At 38.9% G+C, this 22,343-nt stretch overlaps 1 protein-coding gene and 1 long non-coding RNA gene across 6 annotated transcripts in view; one reads left to right on the forward strand and one right to left on the reverse strand.

Moving 5' to 3' along the window:
- MIPOL1 (mirror-image polydactyly 1) overlaps positions 1–22,343 on the reverse strand; it is a 339,635-nt gene that overhangs the window by 79,445 nt on the left and 237,847 nt on the right. The window lies entirely within an intron of this gene.
- Positions 2,666–22,343, forward strand: part of LOC130295031 (uncharacterized) — a 45,545-nt gene continuing 25,867 nt past the window's right edge. Inside the window, exons 1-2 of the long non-coding RNA XR_008848675.1 lie at positions 2,666–2,712; positions 4,007–4,086. This is a non-coding gene — a long non-coding RNA (uncharacterized LOC130295031). The remainder of the gene's footprint in view (positions 2,713–4,006; positions 4,087–22,343) is intronic.

Raw genomic sequence — 22,343 nt, forward strand, 5'->3', positions numbered from 1 at the left:
TAGATCACTGACTGGCAATTCCCTTTATTACACATACGGCAATGTAAATGTCTTATTATTATGTTTATTATGTAAATGTCTTATTATTAAGTTTATTATGACTTGCATATATTGTATCTGCTGTATCTATTGTATCTGCTTTAATTTTTATTAATGTCAAGTTGCGCTTAGCTTTTTTTGTTATCTGTTTGCTTTGTACACACGCAGACATGAGTGGGAGCATCAACCTTATCTATTTGCTTTTTATTTGTAACAACGTTTCTTTATTACTTGTATTATGATTAAAAAAAGAGTTATGGTTATGTTTTCCTAGGCAGATACCAACTTTTTCACACATCTTTAGAAGCTCTGTGTATGCGTTCTTTCGTTCTTTCTTTTTTTTTTCTTTCTTAATGTAGACAAATATTTGCTAGCTGGAAATACTCAATATGCTGCTGCTGACTGATCTGTTTCTCTTATTCTATATCTCTACGAAGTACTTAGAGTATACAATGTTATCCTCCTGTTAACTTTGTTTACTATTCGGCTATTCTTGTATGAATTGGCCATAAGAAATAATTAAAGGAAAGAAGATATTTTTTTTTTATACAATTAAAGGGGTACTCCAGTGGAAAATCAACTGGGGCCAGAAAGTTAAACAGATTTGTAAATTACTTCTATTTAAAAATCTTCACCCTTCCAGTACTTATCAACTGCTGTATGCTCCAAAGGAAGTTCTTTTCTTTTTGAATTTCCTTTCTGTCTTACCACAGTGCTCTCTGCTGACACCTCTGTCTACGTCAGGTACTGTCCAGAGCCGCAGAGGTATTGATATGGGGATTTGCTCCTGCTCAGCTCCTGGACAGTTCTTGACATGGACAGAGGTGTCAGCAGAGAGCACTGTGGTCAGACAGAAAAGAAATTCAAAAATAAAATAAAATTAATTTGGAGCATATGGCAGGATTTGGAGTATACTGGAAGGATTAAGATTTTTAAATAGTTTAAAGTCATTTACAAATCTGTTTAACTTTCTGGCACCAGTTGATAAAAAAAATAAAATAATTTATATATATAAAGTAAAAACAAAAGGAAAAATAGCCAGCACAACAACCTAATACACAGGTGCCCGCTGCTGTGGCAAATACAAAATGTACAAACAAGAAAGTTGCAACAGCACTCTAGGTCAAAAAATGGAGGCTCTCAGGGCACTTTTTGATCAAAATGTGTCCCCCCATCCACCACGCGGAGGTGGCCTCATATCGGATGGGACCCTAACATGATAACTCACCTCTGCTGTGCATATATATAGTTTTCAACTGGAGTACCAGTGCAATAGAAAGAAATTTCAACGCACATTATGAAGTTATTAGATTTTCACCGACCAAATAATAATTGGGGGTGGGCAGGGCTCAGGTCTTGCAGAAACTGAGTTCCTGCACTTTTTTCACAGCAGGAACACCATTTCCATTAGTAGGAGTCTTGCAGGACCAGCCCTTGAATGGGAGAGTTCCCACACCTTTTTTTTTCCCAGGACCTGACCCCTGGGGGTGGGGCAGGTTACTTGTCAAACATATATATGAAGAGAAGCATACTCTAGCTTACTGTATATTCAAAGGGTTTTAGGTTTTCTCATGGGACAGTGCTTTTTGTTGTTGACAATGTGATAGAGGCCGCACACAGAGAAAACAATGGCTGAGGTTCAACAATGCAAATACAATCATTTGATTAGGACAACATTGCACATCCGATCTACGATCATTATAAAGTGCGCCATATAAATGATAGAACAAATAAGAAATCACTTACACTCTCTCCATTTATATACTGTATATATTTCAGTAGTATAGGAGTAAATCAGTGGTCTCAAACTGTGGCCCACCAGATGTTGCAAAACTTTAACTCCCAGCATGCCCGGACAGCCAACGGCTGTCCGGGCATGCTGGGAGTTGAAGTTTTGCAACATTTGGAGGTCCACAGTTTGAGACCACTGGAGTAGAGGCTCTCAATCACATCTGGGCAAATTTGTAATTAAAGGGGTACTCCAGTGGAAAACTTATTATTTTTTTTTTTTAAATCAACTGGTGCCAGAAAGTTAAACAGATTTATAAATTACTTCTATTAAAAAAAATCTTACTCCTTCCAGTACTTATTAGCTGTTGAATACTACAGAGGAAATTATTTCCTTTTTTGGAACACAGAGCTCTCTGCTGACATCACAAGCACAGTGCTCTCTGCTCACTAGGGACTGTCCAGAGCAGCATATGTTTGCTATGGGGATTTTCTCCTACTCTGGACTATTCTTAAAATGGACAGAGATGTCAGCAGAGAGCACTGTGCTCGTGATTCAGCAGTGAGCTCTGTGTTCCAAAAAGAAAATAATTTCCTCTGCAGTATTCAGCAGCTAATAAGTACGGGAAGGATTAATATTTTTTAATAGACGCAATTTACAAATCTGTTTAACTTTCTGCCACCAGTTGATTTAAAAAAATTAAAAATAAAAAATAAAAAAAAGGTTTCTACCGGAGTACCCCTATAATTTATATTTTTGTTTATATTTTATTAATTATTTTTGATTTATTTATATTATTTTATAGCTGCCAATACGGATGTAAAAAATAGGTCTACATTTAGCTAACGTGAACCAAGAATAACGTTTAACATTGTTATCATTACAGTATTATTGCAGGAGACAGGTCTTGGAAGTGGGCAGCCTACCAGGGTTTGCACTCCTCGGTAAGAATTATGTACTAAGTGTGCCTACATTTTGAATCCTCTTAAATTACATTGTTGTGGTTGCATTTAAAGGGGTATGCCCACAAATTAAAAAAATATGGCCACCTGGTCATCTCCAGCATTTTGTGGCCAGTGGAGATGTAAACAGTAAACAGCGTAGCTCCCAATGCTAGAAACATATCAAATTTACACCCTCTGTATGGTGCCCTTAAATGTGCCTGCTCGGTGTGGCAATATGCCACCCCGAGCAGACACACTGCGATGTGCGAGTCTCCGCGCATGCGCGGTATACTCGCACACATCGCGGCCGCTTCCCCTGCTCAATGAGCTAGGCCGAGAGCAGCCGCGATGTGCGAGTATACTGCGCATGCGCACGGCGACTCGCACATCACAGTGTGTCTGCTCGTAGCGGCGTATTGCCGCTCCGAGCAAGCACATATAAAGGCAGCATATAGGAGGTCCTTCAGTGGCGGATCCGCAGCGAAGTACGCTGCGAAAATCCGCACTTCTGAACATACCCTAAAGGGGTACTCTGCCCTTAGACATCTTATCCCTTACCCAAAGGATAGGGGATAAGAAGTCTGATTGCAGGGTTTCCGCCGCTGGGAGCCCCCGTGATCTTGGCTGCGGCCCCCCAGACATCCGGTGCACGAAGCGAATTTCGCTCTGTGCTGGATGACTGGCGATGTGGGGCAGAGGCTCGTGACGTCATGATCACGCCCCACTCGTCACGACCAAACCCCCTCAATGTAAGTCTATGGGAGAGGTCGTGACGCCCCTCCCTTAGGCTTGCATTGAGTGGGCATGGCCGTGACTTCATGAGCAGGGCATGATCATTATGTCGAAAGCCTCTGGAGCTGTACCCGACGCTCTAAACGTACGCCGGGTGGAGCAGGGAGATTGCGGGGGTCCCCAGCGGTGGGACCCCTGCGATCAGACATCTTATCCCCTATCCTTTGGATATCATAACCCCTGCGATCAGACATCTTGTCCCCTATCCTTTGGAAGACATAACCTGGTGTAGTTCCTTGATGACTGGTTAAACACCATTTTATTCCAATCATTGAGTTTACAGATAAGTATAAATCTTAAAAGGAATTAATACAAAATGCCTATATTTTGTATTCGCTAGAATTCTAGAACTGACAGATCAGTTAATTCCCTAAAATGTTATGTATTGCTATAGATACATGCGTATATATTCCATTTTCGAAATACCAGTACTTGTTGACATATATGTAGGCAGTATATATATAGTGTCAAATACGTTCTAATAACTTTCTTTTTGTGTGAGGATCACGATCCATCGTCCGGCAGGAACCGCGCTCTGAATTTTCCCCTAACTCTCCTGAACAAGAAGCCAGTGTTGTGACGGTGAGTAACTCCTAGGCATGAGTCACCCAGTGTCAACTACTGCTTTGCTTATACTCGGAGCCCTATAACTGTGATACGTTTGGGAATGTGAAAAGTCTTTGACTTCCTCATTGGAAATTGACGTAAATGTGTTCGGTGGAATGAAATAGAAGCTGTTTTCTTCTGGTGTGGAGTGAGGCATGGCTGCTTTCAGCGCTGGGAATAAATGACATCAGCCTGATTACATTATAACTTGTCAATGCACAAGGAATTTGGAAAGGATCCTTTATTATGCTTTAATTTTATGTTCCCAGTTTATTATGTTATATACAATGTACATAAACCTAGATGGGAGATCCAACTATAGCTCACTATTTATTTTCACATTTGTCGACTATTGATCAATGACAACTCAATCCAAAGATTAAAGATGACATTTTTTTTTGCCAAATATTAAAAAAGTGTCTTTTTTTTTTTTTTGCATAAAATTTTTTGGCTCAAAAATGACTTAATAATCTGCAAAAGAAGGCAAAAACTTGGCAAACAATAAATCCCCCCAAGCCTAAAAGGTTTCTCTTCTTGAGCTCCCAATCAGATAAAGAAAAAGTTTATATAGATAGATAGATAGATAGATAGATAGATATGTGTGTGTGTGGTGTTGGGTGAGGGTAATGTGTGTAATTAACCTGTTTGTGACACCAGGGCGTGGTTGACCTATACACCACCCAAGGTAGACCAGCTTCTCCTCTGCCAGGCACGGGGCAAATAATTACTCCGACACAAGGTTATGGATAACTGACTTTACTGTGGTTGGAAAGATGGTACATGAAGGAGATGCACGGTGAACTTTGGGAAGCTTATCTGCTTGCTGGGACTTATAGTGGTATGATACTGTGACTGACTTGCTGTATGTAACCCACGCTGGACTCGAGTTAATTGAAAGACTAACTTGACTGACTGACTTGCTGGACTTGACTTGAATCCCCCAGACTTTAGTGCTTACCGCCAGGCTTTAATGTTCACCCAGGCGCAGGGGTTAACTGGTAGTAGATGCGTGTTGCTGGACTAGGCCTCAAGCCACCTTCAGAATGACCAGAAAGACTCCACACTTCTCTCAACTGTACCTCAGCAACTCTACTGAACTCTGAATTCTATATATATATATACACTATATAAGGGAACAACTTAGAGCCATCCCATTGGGCAGATAAGTCACATGGTTAACATCTGCATACTCCCCTAAGAACAAGGTTCATGACAACAGGTTTAAGCTTTAAAGTGACCGGTACATAGAAAAAAACAATAACTTAACCATTGCATAAGAGTTTATAATATAGAGTCCTGAGGAATGTGGGCCCAAGACTGACATTGAAGCAGCATCTGCCACACAGGATGGGCAGAAGTAAAGAAGAACATCTTATTCTTTACTGGGTCACCACATATATTTATACACACACACATACACACACACACACGTATAAAGAGAGATAGAAAGAAAGAGAGCGAGAGAGTTGACTGCGGCATCTAAAAGTAGTAAAATGTACTTGTCAATTGTTCAGGGTAGCTGATCGGGACCACTGCGGCCAAATTGCTGATCAGCTGAGAGGATGGACGTCCTGTTGCACAGCATTGTTCAATGTATACAATTGCAAGATTGCAGGTAATCTTTCCCTATAAGGGCTAAAGAATTGTGTAAAAATAAAAAAGAAATCTTTTAATAAATGTGAATTAACCCCTTCCCAAAGAAAAGTTTGAATCACCCCCCTTTCCCAAATAAAGTTATGTAAACAAATAATAACATAAAGCATATGTGGTATCGCCGTGTGCGTAAATGTCCGAACTATTAAACTATAATGTGAATTAAACCACAAGGTCATAGCGTATACGTTAAAACATCCTAAAGTCCAGAATTGTTGATTTTTTTTTGGTCACTTTATATACCAGAAAAATAAAATAATTAAGAGAGATCAAAAAGTCCCATCAAAGCAAAAATGGTACTGATAAAAACTAAAGAGCATGACGCAAAAAAAAAAAAAAAAAAAAAGCCCTCATACATCGCTGTATATGGAAAAAACGAGTTATAGGGGTCAGAAGAGGACAATTTTAAGCATTTTTAAAAGTTATAGTTTTTTAAAAGTAGTAAAATATAACAAAACCTATTAAAAATTGGGTACCATTATAATAATATGGACCTACAGAATAAAGATAACATGTCATTTTAACCGTAAAGCACATTTCTTAGAAATCTACCCCCCACCCAAAAAAAAATGTCATTAAAACATTAAAATGTACAATTGGTCACACATATAACAAGTCCTTATGGGTCTGTAGATGAAACATTTTAAGAGTTTTGGCTATTGAAAGGCAAAGAGGAGAAAACAAAGATCCAAAAATACAACATAAGGGCATATTAAGACATCAGAAATTCTGCTGAAAGATGCGCCATTCCGGTCAAATTAATCCGGTTGCGAAATTACGCATCTTTCGGCAGCTATGCGCATTTTTACACATCTATTCCCAGGAATACTCAGCGCATGGAAAAAAGGGCCTTTTATTAATTGCTTAGGTTAATTTTCGTGCGAATTCAGCACAAAATCCACATTTTGCCGACAAAAAAGCCCCATTCACTACAATGGGCTTCTGCAGCTTGAAATCCACAAAAATATAGTACATGACTTAAATTTTTGCGGAATGCGAAATTTTTGCTGCGGAACATCTGCAGAAAAAATTCTGCAGTGTGAATGGGACTGCGGAATCCCATTGAAGTTAATAAGGCTATAAACACGTGCAGAATTTCCATGTGGATTTCCATGCAGAGATTATGGCGTGTGAGCATAGCCTAAGGGTTAACTCATATTACTAAAGTGTTCAATAGTGTTCTAAATTGGGTCTAGTAAAATGAATTCTTATAATAGAGATGTATTAGGAAACTGCTGCTTTTGCTTTTCCCTCATTTATTAATTTAGGGCTTCTTTAAATTAGCAAAAACAGAGCTAAGTTAACTGGAAGAAACTATGTATAAATGAATGAATCGATGAATGAATGAATAAAGGAATAACTGTCATTACAATAAAATTGAAAAAAAGAAAATACCAGCTGGATAATAAATAGAGCGAGGGCTCGGGGCGCTGTATGATTGGCACGTGTGTCAGATAAATTAATAAGATGACGGAGAAGAATGCACAATACTAGACACAATGTCAACACGAAGAGCAATAACTGTGTTTTTACAGGTGCATAATAATGCCCTTTTAATGTCAACATATAAATATTGCCAGTGCTATCTAAGAGAGATGACAGTGCCAAAAGCACTAGATACAGCTACTGGAGGCTCTATTGACATATATATGAAAAAAAGAGGACTTATCAGCAGATCTATATACATATTAAAAGCGAGCCATGTAAAGTCAACAGTGTGAGCCGTGTCTATCTAAGCAGACCAGCATGGGCACTGCCAACCTGTTAGGAATGAGACAGGACGGTACAGTTTGTGTACTGGCGGTATACACATAAATAAACTGATCATGTTGTCTTTGCACATAATGCTGCTGGCCTGTTACTCTTATAACCTCCCTAATAAATCTTTGGCAAACGTGTTATTTGCCTAACTGCAGGAACTACCTGAGTCACGGATGTCTTATGGGGAAGCCTTGAGCAATGAACTGAAAGTTATTCATATTTCCTGCTTGCAAAGATCCTAAATAAGTTATCATGGTTATATTCACGACATAAGCCCGATGTGATATAGCGATAGAGTAAGTTCACTTTACACGACTCCATGTATGTGACAAAATCTTTACTTATATTCTCAATGATGAAGGTAGAAATAGAAGAACAACCTTCACCCCAACAATCTTTCATGGAAATGGTGAAGTGGACATTTTAGAGTTAACAGTGTCATCATAAGAAATGTTTGGCAGAACTTTATCCCTTCTCCTTTTACAGAATCATATGCACTTTGATACATGATAACTGAAATAAATAAAAATGTAAATAATTATATTTTTCTAATCCCTCTCTATTCTATTTTTAATAAAACAAATAATAATTCTACTCCACTGTCTTATTCATCCAACCCCTGCCAAACACGATGGAATCCCCAACTTTTTGCTTTGTACCTAATATACAAATATAACAAACAACTATGTTTAATGTCTTAACAACCACTAAACAAATTAAAATGAACGTAATTCATGGCATGTTTATCCATATAACAGAGGGAAAAAATTATGGAATCAATTAATGTCCATGTAAAAATGATGAAATAAAAAAATTCCAATCGGTACTTTGTTGCTTATCTTCAAGCTTTTATGACGTATGAATTATTGGGTCACAGGTTTCAATAAACAATATTCTACATCAGGCTGGTTCCAACTTTCTCAAAGAGCAATGACAGATCAGCTTTATGAGATGGAGTTTTGCAAATAATTTTCACTTCTACCTTAAATGTTTAATCTGATTGAGATCTAGGCTGTTGCTGGGCCTGGCGTTCAGTTGATTCTTTCCAAAGAAGGCTTTAAAAAGAACCTGTTGGCAGTGTAAAAATTTCTTTTTTTATATATGTTTTTATTTTAAAGCCTCGGATGTCCTGAATTTAAGGATGTTTATACTCTCTTGCTACGATAAAGGAGTTTTACTTTGTGGTTCATCTATTCATCTTTTCTCTGAACAGTCAGATGGGTGGGAACTGTATTTCTAAATAGGGAGTAAATGCTAGGCTAAGGAGGTGTGATTAGCATGCTTAGGGGCTGGACTATCATGTTTGGGGGTGGGATTATACATTCCCATCCATCTATTAAGTAAAAGGCAGAGCTAGTAAACTAAACAGTAAAACCCCTATATCTCAAGAATAGGGGAAGATAGCAAGAATTTAAAATACAGTTGTTGTTTTTTTCTGACTGACCACAGGTCCCCATTATTGTTCTTTCTTCTGTGTTAAGATGCATTATCATCCTAGTTTTTATCAATAGAATGAGAAAAGTGCCCACATTTTCTATGAATACCTGTGCTATGACTGCTGACATTATAATTGCCATCAGGGGTGTAACAAGAAAGTTCTAGGCCACATGCCCAAATTGTGAATGGGTTACCCCCCTGTGCACACTCCCAGTTACACCTCTATATTAAGCTATACTGATATAAAAACTGTCTGGTGTTGGCTCAGTCTTAAAGTCCCAGCATGTGGTTGGCTTTGCAGTCTGTAACCCTTCCCAATTTACCAGTGCGCTCTGCTAGGCTGAGGTACTTAGAGTTGAGTATTATCAAAGTTCATGTACTTGGGTGTAGGTTACTGGCTGACTAGTCCACTCCATGCTGGAGAGGAAGGCACACGTGGCAGATGTGGGAGGAAGTGAGGGCATCTTCTTGAAGACGAGTGTAACGCTGGTTAAGTCCCTTAAAGGCATCTTGTACAGCTTCCAGTTCTTGGATGACAGCTCTGTGCTTCATATACAAGAAGTCCTTTTTGGCGTTTCCCCTCTCATCGCTATGTTGTTTCTCTACCTGCCAGTATTGGGGGTGTGAAACAGTCTATGTACTTTTTGCTTTTCTATCTTTGGCTACCATAGATGAGACAAATGAAGGGCATGAAGAGCTGGAAGCACTAGAGTGCTCTGGGTAAGTGGATGTGTGGGCTGCAGGCTCATGCTAGTCTGGCCATAGTTGACAATCTAGCAGGGAGATATCGCTATTCCCCTGACCAGCAACAAGACCTGAAGAAACAGATGTAGCAGGAGTCCTGTAGGTCCCCTATACAACAGGTCCTTATAGAAACTGCAACCTCTATAGTTATACTGCTGGTTGCCATAGTCCCTGGTCCTGTACCAGTATTGTCACTGTATATAATATTAGAGCAGTGAAATTTGTTTTGGGTGATTCCTCACTAAATATCACTCTCATCCAATCCTCCACACTCCATGATTCCTTCTCTTTCCACTACAGTAGCATTGTTTTCATCTTATAAGCTTATCAGCAAATCCCATTACATTTAGACAATTTCTTGAACTTCTGTCACAACTGACTCCTCCCTAATTGTCAAGTGAATCCATTTTGTTCTCAGAGATGACAAATGCTACTATTTACTTAAATACTTTGAATAAAGTGAATTTATTTTACTTAAGTAAATTGAATAAATTAATTTCTAACACTGCTCAGGACTATCTAGTCTCTTACACAGGCTCTGGTCAGATCCAGACCTGACAGTAAGATCAAGTAGCATATTGACAAGTGTGTAGTAAACTGGACAAGAAAGAAGTTACACTCAGCCCATTATTTGTGTGTGTGTGTGTATATATATATATATATGGGATCGACCGATTATCGGTATGGCCGATATTATCGGCCGATAATCCCGATTTGGGACATTATCGGTACCGGCAATTACCGTGCCGATAAGCCGATAATGCCCCGCCCCCGCACCGTGACCGCCTATCCTAGTTATCGGCTATCGGCCCTAACCTCCACCGATTATCGGTATCGGCCCTAAAAAAACTATATCGGTCGATCCCATATATATATATATATATATATATATATATATATATATATATATACACAAACACACACTTCAGCTGCAGCATATGGAGGAGGCAATACAGGATATACTCTGTAGGTATAGTATTTATCACCAATCTCTTTGTAGATCATTCTAAAGGCATTTAGGATATTATGGACTACTGCAACTCCTACATATACAGTATGTAAAAAAACTTTTGCACAGAAGGCAGAGATAGGGTATTTCAAGGTTTTTTTTCTTTCCTTTTGTATTAAAAATTTAAAAACACAACTTAGTAGGGACTCATTAGAGATATAGGTTGAACTTGATGGACTCTGGTCTTTTTTCAACCTCATGAACGATGTTACTATGTTACAATAAAAACATTTCTGATAAAAAAATTGAGAAAATGTATCAAACCACATGTATTTCTCAAAGAGATGGAACTTCATCTCAACTTCATAAAAGGAACACTCCAGAGAAATGTTTTATACTGTTATACTTCGCACAGGGCCACAAGGACAGTCCATGACTTCTCATGAACCACCCTTATGTATCAGGTAACGCCACAGTGTTCCTTTACATATAAATCAATTAAATGATACTATATTCTTGTGGAGATAAACAAAATCAGAAAAACCAAAAATCCCTGAGTTGTCCTTTTGGTCAGGTTGTTTAAAATGTCACTTTTCTATATTTCGAGCTGTTACAATTCCTAAAGGGGTTAACACCTTTTAAAGACTCGTGAATGCTGAATGTTATATGGTAACAGTGAGGGAGATTTACGAAGCACAATGAGACAAAATTCTGGCTCCAGTTGTGCCAAAAAAACTGGCGCACATGCCATGCGACAAATTTATTATGTGTTTTAGACACTGTTCACATCTCACTAGACAGTTTTTAAAAGTGTGTAGAAAAATAGGATTGAGTTAAGTGGAGTTTTAAAGTGCACCAGATACATTAATGGAAAGAGCAGTGTAGTTGGCACAAAATATTGATGTGACGTAAGCCAGCAAGGACAAAAAAACAGAAAAAGTATCCAACATATTTATCATCACACAAGAAGAAGAAAACCATGGAGCCCTCACCAATCACAGTACTGGCAGGAGGGATCTCTTAATCCGTAGACCGCATCGGTCCCTGCCGGGAGGCGGCAGATGTGGATCCAAGGAGAATTCAGACCCCGGCCACAGACCGTATCATGCCACTAGCAACTTCAGCGGCCTGACGAAGTGCCTAGTGGCGTGATACGGTCCGTGGCCCGGCGTCTGAACTCCCCCAGGATCCATCTGCCGCCTCCCTGCAGGGACCGATGAGGTCTCCGGATTAAAGGGGTTTTGCAGGAAAAAACTTTTTATTATATATCAACTGGCTCCAGAAAGTTAAACAGATTTGTAAATTACTTCTATTAAAAAATCTTAATCCTTTCAGTACTTATAATCTGCTGAAGTTGAGTAGCTCTTTTCTGTCTAAGTGCTCTCTGATGACACCTGTCTCGGGAACTGTCCAGAGTAGAAGCAAATCCCCATAGCAAACCTATTATGCTCTGTGCAGTTCCCGAGACAGACAGAGATGTCAGCAGAGAGCACTGTGGCCAGACAGAAAAGAACAACTTCAGTCCCCCTCCCCCAATAAAAATGAAAATTGTCCTTTTTTCCCATTTTATACCCAAAAAGCGTAAAAATAATTTTTTATAAACATATTTGGTATCGCCGCATGCGTAAATGTCCGAACTATCAAAATATAATGTTAATGACCCTGTACGGTGAACGGAGTAAACGTAAAATTTTTTTTAAAAAAAGTCCAAAAATGCTGCTTTTTAGTCACATTTTATTCCCCCCAAAAAATTTATAAAAAATGATCTAAAAGTTTTATATATGCAAATGTGCTATCGATAAAGTACAGATGATGGCGCAAAAAATGAGCCCTCATACCGCCCTATATACGGAAAAATTTAAAAGAGAGTCAAAGTAGAGCGATTTTAGATTACTGATTTTGTACAAAAAGTTTTTGATTTTTTTTAAGCGGTACAAAAATATAAAAGTATCTAGTCATGGGTATCATTTTAATCATATTGATCCACAGAATAAAGAACATATGCCATTTTTACCGTAAAGTGTACAGCGTGAAAACGAAACCCTCCAAAATGTGCAAAATTGTGGTTTCATAAAAATGTCCTCTTTTGGGTTTGCCGTACATTTTATGGTAAAATTAGGTTTCATTACAAAGTACAATTGGTCACACAAAAAACAAGCCCTTATATGGGTCTGTAGATGGAAATAGAAAAGAGTTATGGATTTTAGAAGGCGAGGAGGAAAAAACAAAAATGCAAAAATAAAATTGGCCGGGTCTTTAAAGGGTAACTCTCATTAAAATTTATTTTTGCTATTGCACTCCTTATGGTGAATAAAAAATATTTCTAATATATGGTTTAAAACTGGTAAAATGGTGTCCGGTTGCATACGTTTTTTAAGAAAAAAAGTAAACATTTTTAACTTTTCACTACATTTTGAATAAAGTTTCACTTGTTTGAGTGAAATTTCAAGAAAAAAAAAACTGTGCAAGGTCAAAAACCGTATGGTGAAAACCGGTTGGAACCGTACGCACATACAGTTCTGTATGGTTCCCATTGACTCCCATGTAAAAAAAAAAAAAAAAAAAAAAAACGTATACGGTTTAATACAGTTTTTCATCCGGACCGAAAAACCTGGTAGACTATGGTTTTGGGTACGGGTAAAAAAAACGGACAAAACCGTATAGGATGCAAAATGGACTAAATCGGATGATGCGTTTGACATACGGTTTACAATGTTAAGTCAATGCATACGGTTTTCTATACAGTTCTATACGGTGTTTAACTTGAAACCGTATACGGGAACTGTATAGCAAAAACGTGGTGTGCATGCACCCTTAGTCACATTTGTCAAATAGCAATTGCACTTCTGGTCACGTTTTATCTTGTAGGGACACTATCAATATATATGCCCCAGTACAGTATGTAGAAACATGGTAACAACCTCTGAGAGAACTTTAAGGGTGATTCAATTAGTTGTTTCAGTGGAAGACTTTGTTAGAATTAAAGGGGTACTCCGGCGCTTAGACATCTTATCCCCTATCCAAAGGATAGGGGATAAGATGCCTGATCACGGGGGTCCCGCCGCTTGGGACCCCTGTGATCTTGCATGCAGCACCCAGTAAAAATCAGTCCCCGGAGCGTGTTCGCTCCGGGTCTGATTACAGGCGACCACAGGGCCGGCGGCGTGTGACGTCACGTCTCCGCCCCCGTGTGACGTCACGCCTCCGCCCATCAATGCAAGCCCCCTCCCATAGGCTTGCATTGAGGGGCGGAGCGTGACGTCGCACGGGGGCGGAGGCGTGACGTCACACGCCGGAGTACCCCTTTAAGGCCATGTTCACATGTTCATAATAAGGTTTTAGTGGGGGGGGGGGGAGCCCTGTGTTAGTAGCACTGTGTCTGCCGCAGCACTACAGTAGGCAGAAGGAAACCAGGGAATGGGTAGCCCTACAGTTCCCGACACAAACAATCATCTGATACTGGTATAGGGATCTCCTATATTTAAAAGTTAATTTTTATTTTAGGTCCTCGAAATTTCTAATATAATATGTTTTGTATCAAATCTTACCCTTCTAGCAAATAATGTTATTTGAAATGTCTTACAAATAGAGTCAATATTGTTCTAGCGCTTAAAAAAGTGAGTGTCACGCTTTATAAACGGGATAGTTACATACAACTATGCAGTGGCGAGGGACCTGGTGAATTGAGCCAAGATTCCAGCACATGAGGGGGCGGTCTAGAAGGGGTTAACACGAGCAGCGACTGGGCTTTGTTTAATTAGCAGCTAAAGGAACAGATGTGTTGACTGTCCTTCCTACACAGCATCTGGCAAAGGAGAACAATTGATGCGTCCTAAAGCCTGTGTCCAGCTGCTGCGCTGTAATTACCTGCTGTACAGGATCACAGGTGATGTGGGTGTACAGCGCCACAAACACAAATAGGATTACATTTAACTCATTCATGAAAGGACACTCAGGCATTCTTTCACATGCACTGCTAACTTTATAAAAAAAAAAAAAAAAAAAAAAAAAAAAAGAGTGCACACAATTGGAGTGGTGCCCAATGTTGGGGGAGAGAAGACGTACACAAGGTAGAGAGTGCAATAACAGGGAACACTAAGGATACGGCCATATCAGTCAAACTCCATCTTTGGAGTGCATGTAGCTGATCCTACTGATGCGCAGGTTCAAGATAAGACATAAGATGGAAAATGCTGATACATAGACACCCATTGCTAATGGATAATGGGATCACTTTTCCTTACTTCCAAATTGAATCCTCTTTAAATTATTTGGTCTTATGTATTGGGATATATAAAAAAATATATATGTTTTTTTAGAAGGTCATAAGGTGTCATTTGAAAAAAAAAATTTGATTGGTTGGGGTATATCTGGATATTCAGATCCCCACCAATTGTTCTCTCTCATTGTTGCAGGATATTGGGCCCCATTGACTTACTATAGAATCTGCCTCCTGAAGCGAGAGGGAGAGAGAAACATTCTATAGATCGGTGGAACTATGAGCGTCCAGACCTTGACTAATCAAAACTTTTGACATGTAAATTTTTTTTTCAATTGACACTTTAGGTAAATACATTTCCTTATGTATGTTTTGTAATTTCTATATTTTATATTCCTATTATAACCACTTAGTATTGACAAAAATCTAACTTTTTTGCACAGCTAAACTATAGATCCATTAGGGAATGAGATAATCACTAGCAACTTTATAACAATAAGTTTTGATAATATATTGATTAATATAGCAATTAATAAATTGCTAAGACTCTGACCAATGCCAATAGCAACTGGTCAAATTTTAGATTTCATTTTACTTCATGCAAAAAGGAAAGTTTGTGTCATGTTGGAGTAGGAAGCATTGCAGAACAAAGCTTGCCCAACTGTCCCTACCTACCCTAAACAGCAGCCCCCAACTGGGCAACAGTCACTTCACTGAATTAAGTGCATGTGGCATCTAGGAAAGTCAGAAAAGCCAGGTCAGCAAGACACAGGCAAAACAGTCGAAATCAGAATACAAGGATAAACCATAGAATATAAACCTAGAGGGCAGCACAGTACAAAATCAGAAGAAAGAGTCATGACCAGCAAGGTTAAAACCTAGAGAGTGGGCAAATATGTCCACTGTCAAAGGTAACGTCCGGTCACAAGCAGAGGTGAGGTAAGGTCACGGAAAGCACAGGTAACAGAAATAAAAATGGAGAGAAGTATTCACAATCACAGGCACAGACTAGAGTCACAGAGCAGATAAAATATGCCACTGATGAGAGCTGTGTGCCGCATCTGATTGGCATGTGAAAGAACATACTAAAGGAATCCTGAATTTCTAGAAATTCCGCAGTGAGAATGGATCAACCAAAAACCCATTTACACCAATGTTCGATTCATCCAGCGGAATTTCCAAGCAGAGATTCCATAGTGTGAACATACCCTTAGTTTCCTTTGCACTAAATTCTCGCTTTGTATTCCATCTGTTGTGTGACAAACACCAGTGCGGGTCATGCAATTATTGCAAGTGTTCTCTTCCAATTTATTTATTTATTTATTAATTTAAATGGGGAAATAACAGGTAAGACCTGAGGTAGGGTGTTCAGTTGTAAGAGCTATATTTCCTGAAATACATGTGCAGGAAATACAGTCTCACAGTGATACTTTTCAGACAGCATACTGCTTAGCCCATGTGCCAGTCTAAGTATCGGTAGATATGGCAAACGTACGTTCAACAGTCACATCCAAAGGGGTTTGCCCATGAACATTAGATATCTCCTATGCTGGTTACAGAGGATAACTATGTGATTGTGGGAGGTACTGCTGGGACCCCTCGGTAATCTCCCCTGGGAAAAGAGTGGTGGTCTCGTGTGCGCACTTCTGCTCAATTCTTTCTCTATGGGAGCTGCCAAAGGTAGTCAAATCGTACTTGGCTATCTTTGGCAGTCCCCATAGAGAATCAATGGAGTGGTGGTATCCATACACGGCCACCACTCTGTTTACTCTTCTGGAGATTGTGGGGGAATCCCAGCAGTTAGACTCCTACGATCATAAAAATATCCCCTATCCTGAAAATAATAAGTTAGGAGGAACATTACATTTATAAAAAAATTTGTTGGTAAGGGAATCACAGTTTTTAGTGTATTAAAAAAAGATGAAGTATTGTAACACTGTGGTGGATAAAAACAAAAACTATCAATTTTTGTGGCTATAGGCAATTGCCAAATCTGATTTATAATCCACATTGTTTAGATTACAGGCTGCAGAATAGACACAGTAAATACAGAGCTGGTACATGGTTTTGTGAAGCAAGGTGAAAAATGCTTACAGGAAACAAAGTAACACAGAGTTCAGTAGTGTTTGTACCTCTCATTCTAAAAAAACTGAGGGTTTAAAGATGTGGACATGCCTAAAAGTTTTCTCATATAACTCCAATAAAATAGAGAGAGATAAAGGGGGAGAGCACTAGAGATTATGGTCGCCAGCTATAATGTCCTAAAGAAATCCAGTGTGCGCCAGCAGAACAAATCAATGTAAACTAAATCAATGACTTCTGCTAGGTGCCTAACCTTAACAGGACAGATAGTCCAACATGAAATATACAATAGTGAAGAGAGTAGGTTAGCACTCACCAAAATGGATGTATAAGAATATCAGAAACCGGATCCACGAGGAGTAATACATGGGTGATAAGGAACCTCAGAGGCGACTGTCGGCCGTTTCGCACACCAACATGTGCTTCTTCCAGACGTGCTTCTTAAGGCTGGAAGAAGCACGTAGTGATGTGTGAAAACTGCCAACAATCGTGGTGTATCGTCCCTGTATGCCTCCCCGTGGATCCTTTTTCCGATACTCTTAGATGTCCGATGTGGCGAGTGCTAACCTACTCTCTTGTATATTGTATATCTTCTGAAATAAAACAAATGTTACCAAACGCACCATATAATGGTCTTGATTTTAGGTCAATCATTTAAAAGTAAAGGAGTTTCTTTGAAGGAAGAAATCTATTAAGCTACCTGCTTTAGAGCAATGTTCCTAAAGTTTAGTGAGTAAGTGTTTTGAGTTGGTGGAAGAAGCAAGTTTAACCTGGCACAAAGACTTGAGCTAACTGTTGCTGGACACGGATCTAATTTCTATGGCCAGCTTTAGACATGACTAATGGTATGACATGAAGTGCTGGCTCCACTGCACAGACAACACCTGAACCTTCCATCCATCTCAGTCTTAAAAAATAGGAAATTGATAAATACTTGGTGCAAAATGCAAAAAAAAATGTAAATTATCTTCGACATGTTTTTTTTTAAAACTTTTATAGTAACCACCATACTATACATGATAAAATTGTCAAATGGAAAATGGTTTATGGCTTTCCGTGGGGCTAGTATGTAGATGTAGATATTCCTCCTATACATGGTGTCTAAAGAGTTTTCCATTCCTGGGTAAAGTGTTGCTTAATATGTTCCTTTCCTTAAAAGAAATTTAATGGAAAATTAGAGAGGGAAGGAGCTTCTGAAATATAGTGAGGGGGGAGTAAAGTGACAAATATTTGTAGCTCTTATGACAAACATTAAAGCAAACCCGGTGATTTATGAGCTCCCTTTGACCAGAGCCCTATGACAGGTGAGATGAACCTGAACCTGTGTGACAGTGGCAGGCAATGTTCCTGGTTCTCACTGTGCAGGTCCTCCTGTGAACGGCACATTCCCTGCAGCCTGTAAACAGAGCTGACAGCCGTTGCCTCATGGAACTGATGTGGTTCCAAACACTTAAACCAGCAATTCGCATCTACAACAAAACCCAGGTCCGTAAAAGAGGCAACGCAGAAAGCAAATATTGATGAGTAAACACAGGGGATGCTGGGTAACAGGAGCTGGACACACAGTTATTGCAGGCTGGGTGGATGAGTAAAAATGGACTTACATTCCCCATACTAGGATGTAATGCGACAATGTGTTGTTACAATGAAACACTAGTAGGTACAGCAGCACATTCTGTTGGTCTTCTATCTTTTCCAAATGACAACAAATCTGTTGTGAGACCTGGAAGAACACGAGGGTCCTTGAATGGGCCATACAATAGGTCAGCCCCTTTTAGAGAAGATAAAGAAAGTGAAAGCAGCTGTAAGGATATCCCCACAAAAAGTGATTTCCCACAGTTTGTCCCTTGATCTGAGGAAGGGGTTATTCCCCGAAAGCATGGTTATCTGGACCAATAAAAGACATAAGCTGTAAATATTAAATTCAATATTTTGGAGCATGTTACTGGTGTGGCACATCTCCATTGATATCGCAGCTATATCACTCATGACATAGAATTATAGAATATGTCGGCAGATAAGAACCATTCAGCCCATCTAGGCTGCCCAATATTCTGGCCCTATCTTATATGAAGGATAGCCCTTTGTCTATCCCATGCATGCTTAACCCTTCAATGACAGATTATTTTTGCCTTAAGAACCAAGAACAATTTTTCAAATTAGCACTTATGCTAGTGCTAATAACTTTGGGATGCTTCAACTTAGGCAAATGATTCTCAGACTGTTTTTTTCATGACACAATGTAATTTATGATAATGATAAATTTGGGTAAATTCCTTCTATCATTTTTAAAAAACAAAACAAAAAAAATGAATTTTTTCGAAATTTAAAGGGGTTATCCGAGAATTTATATATATATATATACATATCTATATATATATATATATATATATATATATATATATATATATATATACATATCTATCAACTGGCTCCAGAAAGTTAAACAGATTTGAAAATTACTTCTATTAAAAAATCTTAATCCTTTCAGTACTTATGAGCTTCTGAAGTTAAAGTTGCTCTTTTCTGTCTAAGTTCTCTCTGATGACACGTGTCTCGGGAACCGCCCAGTTTAGAAGAGGTTTGCTATGGGGATTTGCTTCTAAACTGGGTGGTTCCCGAGTCACGTGTCATTAGAGAGCACATATACAGAAAAGAACAATTCAACTTCAGAAGCTCATAAGTACTGAAAGGATTAAGATTTTTTAATAGAAGTAATTTACAAATCTGTTTAACTTTCTGGAGCCAGTTGATATATATATATATATAAAAAAAAAACTTTCCTGGATAACCCCTTTAACATTCATTTCACATAAATGAGATATTAACCCCTTAAAGACCAGGCCCGATTTGACCTTAACCCCTTAACGACGCAGGACGTATATTTACGTCCTGCGCCGGCTCCCGCGATATGAAGCGGGATCGCGCCGCGATCCCGCATCATATCGTGTCGGTCCTGGCGCTAATCAATGGCCGGGACCCGCGGCTAATACCACACATCACCGATCACGGCGATGTGCGGTATTAACCCTTTAGAAGTGGCGGTCAAAGCTGACCGCCGCTTCTAAAGTGAAAGTGACCCGGCTGCTCAGTCGGGCTGTTCGGGACCGCCGTGGTGAAATTGCGGCGTCCCGAACAGCTGACCGGACACCGGGAGGGCCCTTACCTGCCTCCTCGGTGTTCGATCGGCGAATGACTGCTCCGTGCCTGAGATCCAGGCAGGAGCAGTCAAGCGCCGATAACACTGATCACAGGCGTGTTAATACACGCCTGTGATCTGTGTAAGAGATCAGTGTGTGCAGTGTTATAGGTCCCTTTGGGACCTATAACACTGCAAAAATTTTTTTAAAAAAAAGTGTTAATAAAGGTCATTTAACCTCTTCCCTAATAAAAGTTTGAATCACCCCCCTTTTCCCATAAAAAAAATAAAACAGTGTAAAAAAAATAAAAAAATAAACATATGTGGTATCGCCGCGTGCGTAAATGTCCGAACTATAAAAATATATAATTAATTAAACCGTACGGTCAATGGCGTACGCGCAAAAAAATTCCAAAGTCCAAAAAAGCGTATTTTGGTCACTTTTTATACCATTAAAAAATGAATAAAAAGTGATCAAAAAGTCCGATCAAAACAAAAATCATACTGATAAAAACTTCAGATCACGGCGCAAAAAAATTAGTCCTCATACCGCCCTGTACGTGGAAAAATAAAAAAGTTATAGGGGTCAGAAGATGACATTTTTAAACGTATAAATTTTCCTGCATGTAGTTATGATTTTTTCCAGAAGTGCGACAAAATCAAACCTATATAAGTAGGGTATCATTTTAACCGTATGGACCTACAGAATAATGATAAGGTGTAATTTTTACCGAAATATGCACTGCGTAGAAACGGAAGACCCCAAAAGTTACAAAATGGCGTTTTTTTTTCGATTTTGTCGCACAATGATTTTTTTTCTGTTTCGCCGTGCATTTTTGGGTAAAATGACTAATTTCACTGCAAAGTAGAATTGGCGACGCAAAAAATAAGCCATAATATGAATTTTTAGGTGGAAAATTGAAAGGGTTATGATTTTTAAAAGGTAAGGAGGAAAAAACGAAAGTGCAAAAACGGAAAAACCCTGAGTCCTTAAGGGGTTAAGGACCAGGCAAATTTTATTTTTGTATTTTCGTTTTTTCCTCCTCGCCTTCTAAAAATCATAACTTTTATATTTTCATCCACAAACCCATATTAGGGCCTGGTTTTTGTGTGACCAATTTTACTTTGAAATGACATCACTCTTTTTACCATAAAATGTATGGCGCAACCAAAAAAATATAATTTATGTGGGAAAAGAAACCCGCAATTTAGCAAATTTTGGAAGGTTTTGTTTTCACGCTGTACACTTTACGGTAAAAATGACATGTTTTCTTTATTCTGTTGGTCAATACGATTAAAATGATACCCATGTTATATACTTTTCTATAATTGTACCACTTTAAAAAAAAAAATTATAACTATTTTAACAAAATGAGTATGTTTGAAATTGCCCTTTTTTGCCCACGTATAACTTTACAATTTTTTTTGTATATGAGGCAGTATGAGGGCTAATTTCTTGCGCCGTGATCTGTAGTTTTTATTGGTACCACTTTTGTTTGTATTTGACTTTTTATAAATTTTTGTGGAATAAAATGTGACAAAAAAACTGCAATTTTGGAATTTATTTTGTTTTTACGTTTACGCCGTTCACCATACGGGATAGTTAACATTATATTTTAATACTTCAGACATTTACGCACGCGGTAATACTAAAGTTGTTTATTACATTTTTTTGTACGCTTTTTAGGGGTAAAATGGGAAAAGGGGACAAATTACATTTCAAAAGGGGGAAGGGATTTTTCACATTTTCTTTTACTTTTTTTTTAAAACACTTTTTATATCCCTATAGGGATATGCATATGCACAGCACTGATCAGTGTTATCAGCGATCTTCTGCTCTGGTCTGCTCGATCTCAGACCAGATCAAAAGACCCCCCTGGAGAAGGACGGAGGCAGGTGAGGAGACCTCTGTTCACCAATATGGATGATCGGATCCCCGCGGCAGCATTGCGGGTGATTCAATTATTCATTTTACCAACTGCACTGCCGCAGATGCCGTGATCTGTATTGATGGTATCGCGATCGCTGATGTCCGCCATTACTGGCGGGTCCCTGGCTGCTGATAGAAGCCGGGACCTGCCGTGCATGACGCGAGCACCGCTCCGGTGCTCGCGATCATGTTCATGATGTAAATGTATGTCATGGTGAGGGAAGTCCCACCGCATCATGACGTACATTTAAGTCAGATGTCCTTAAGGGGTTAATTCACATGCACGCTATGTCTACTTTATATTGGCATCATTTGGCAA

The sequence above is a fragment of the Hyla sarda genome, chromosome 11 (assembly GCF_029499605.1).
Source record: "Hyla sarda isolate aHylSar1 chromosome 11, aHylSar1.hap1, whole genome shotgun sequence".
In the NCBI taxonomy this organism is placed as follows: Eukaryota; Metazoa; Chordata; class Amphibia; order Anura; family Hylidae; genus Hyla; species Hyla sarda.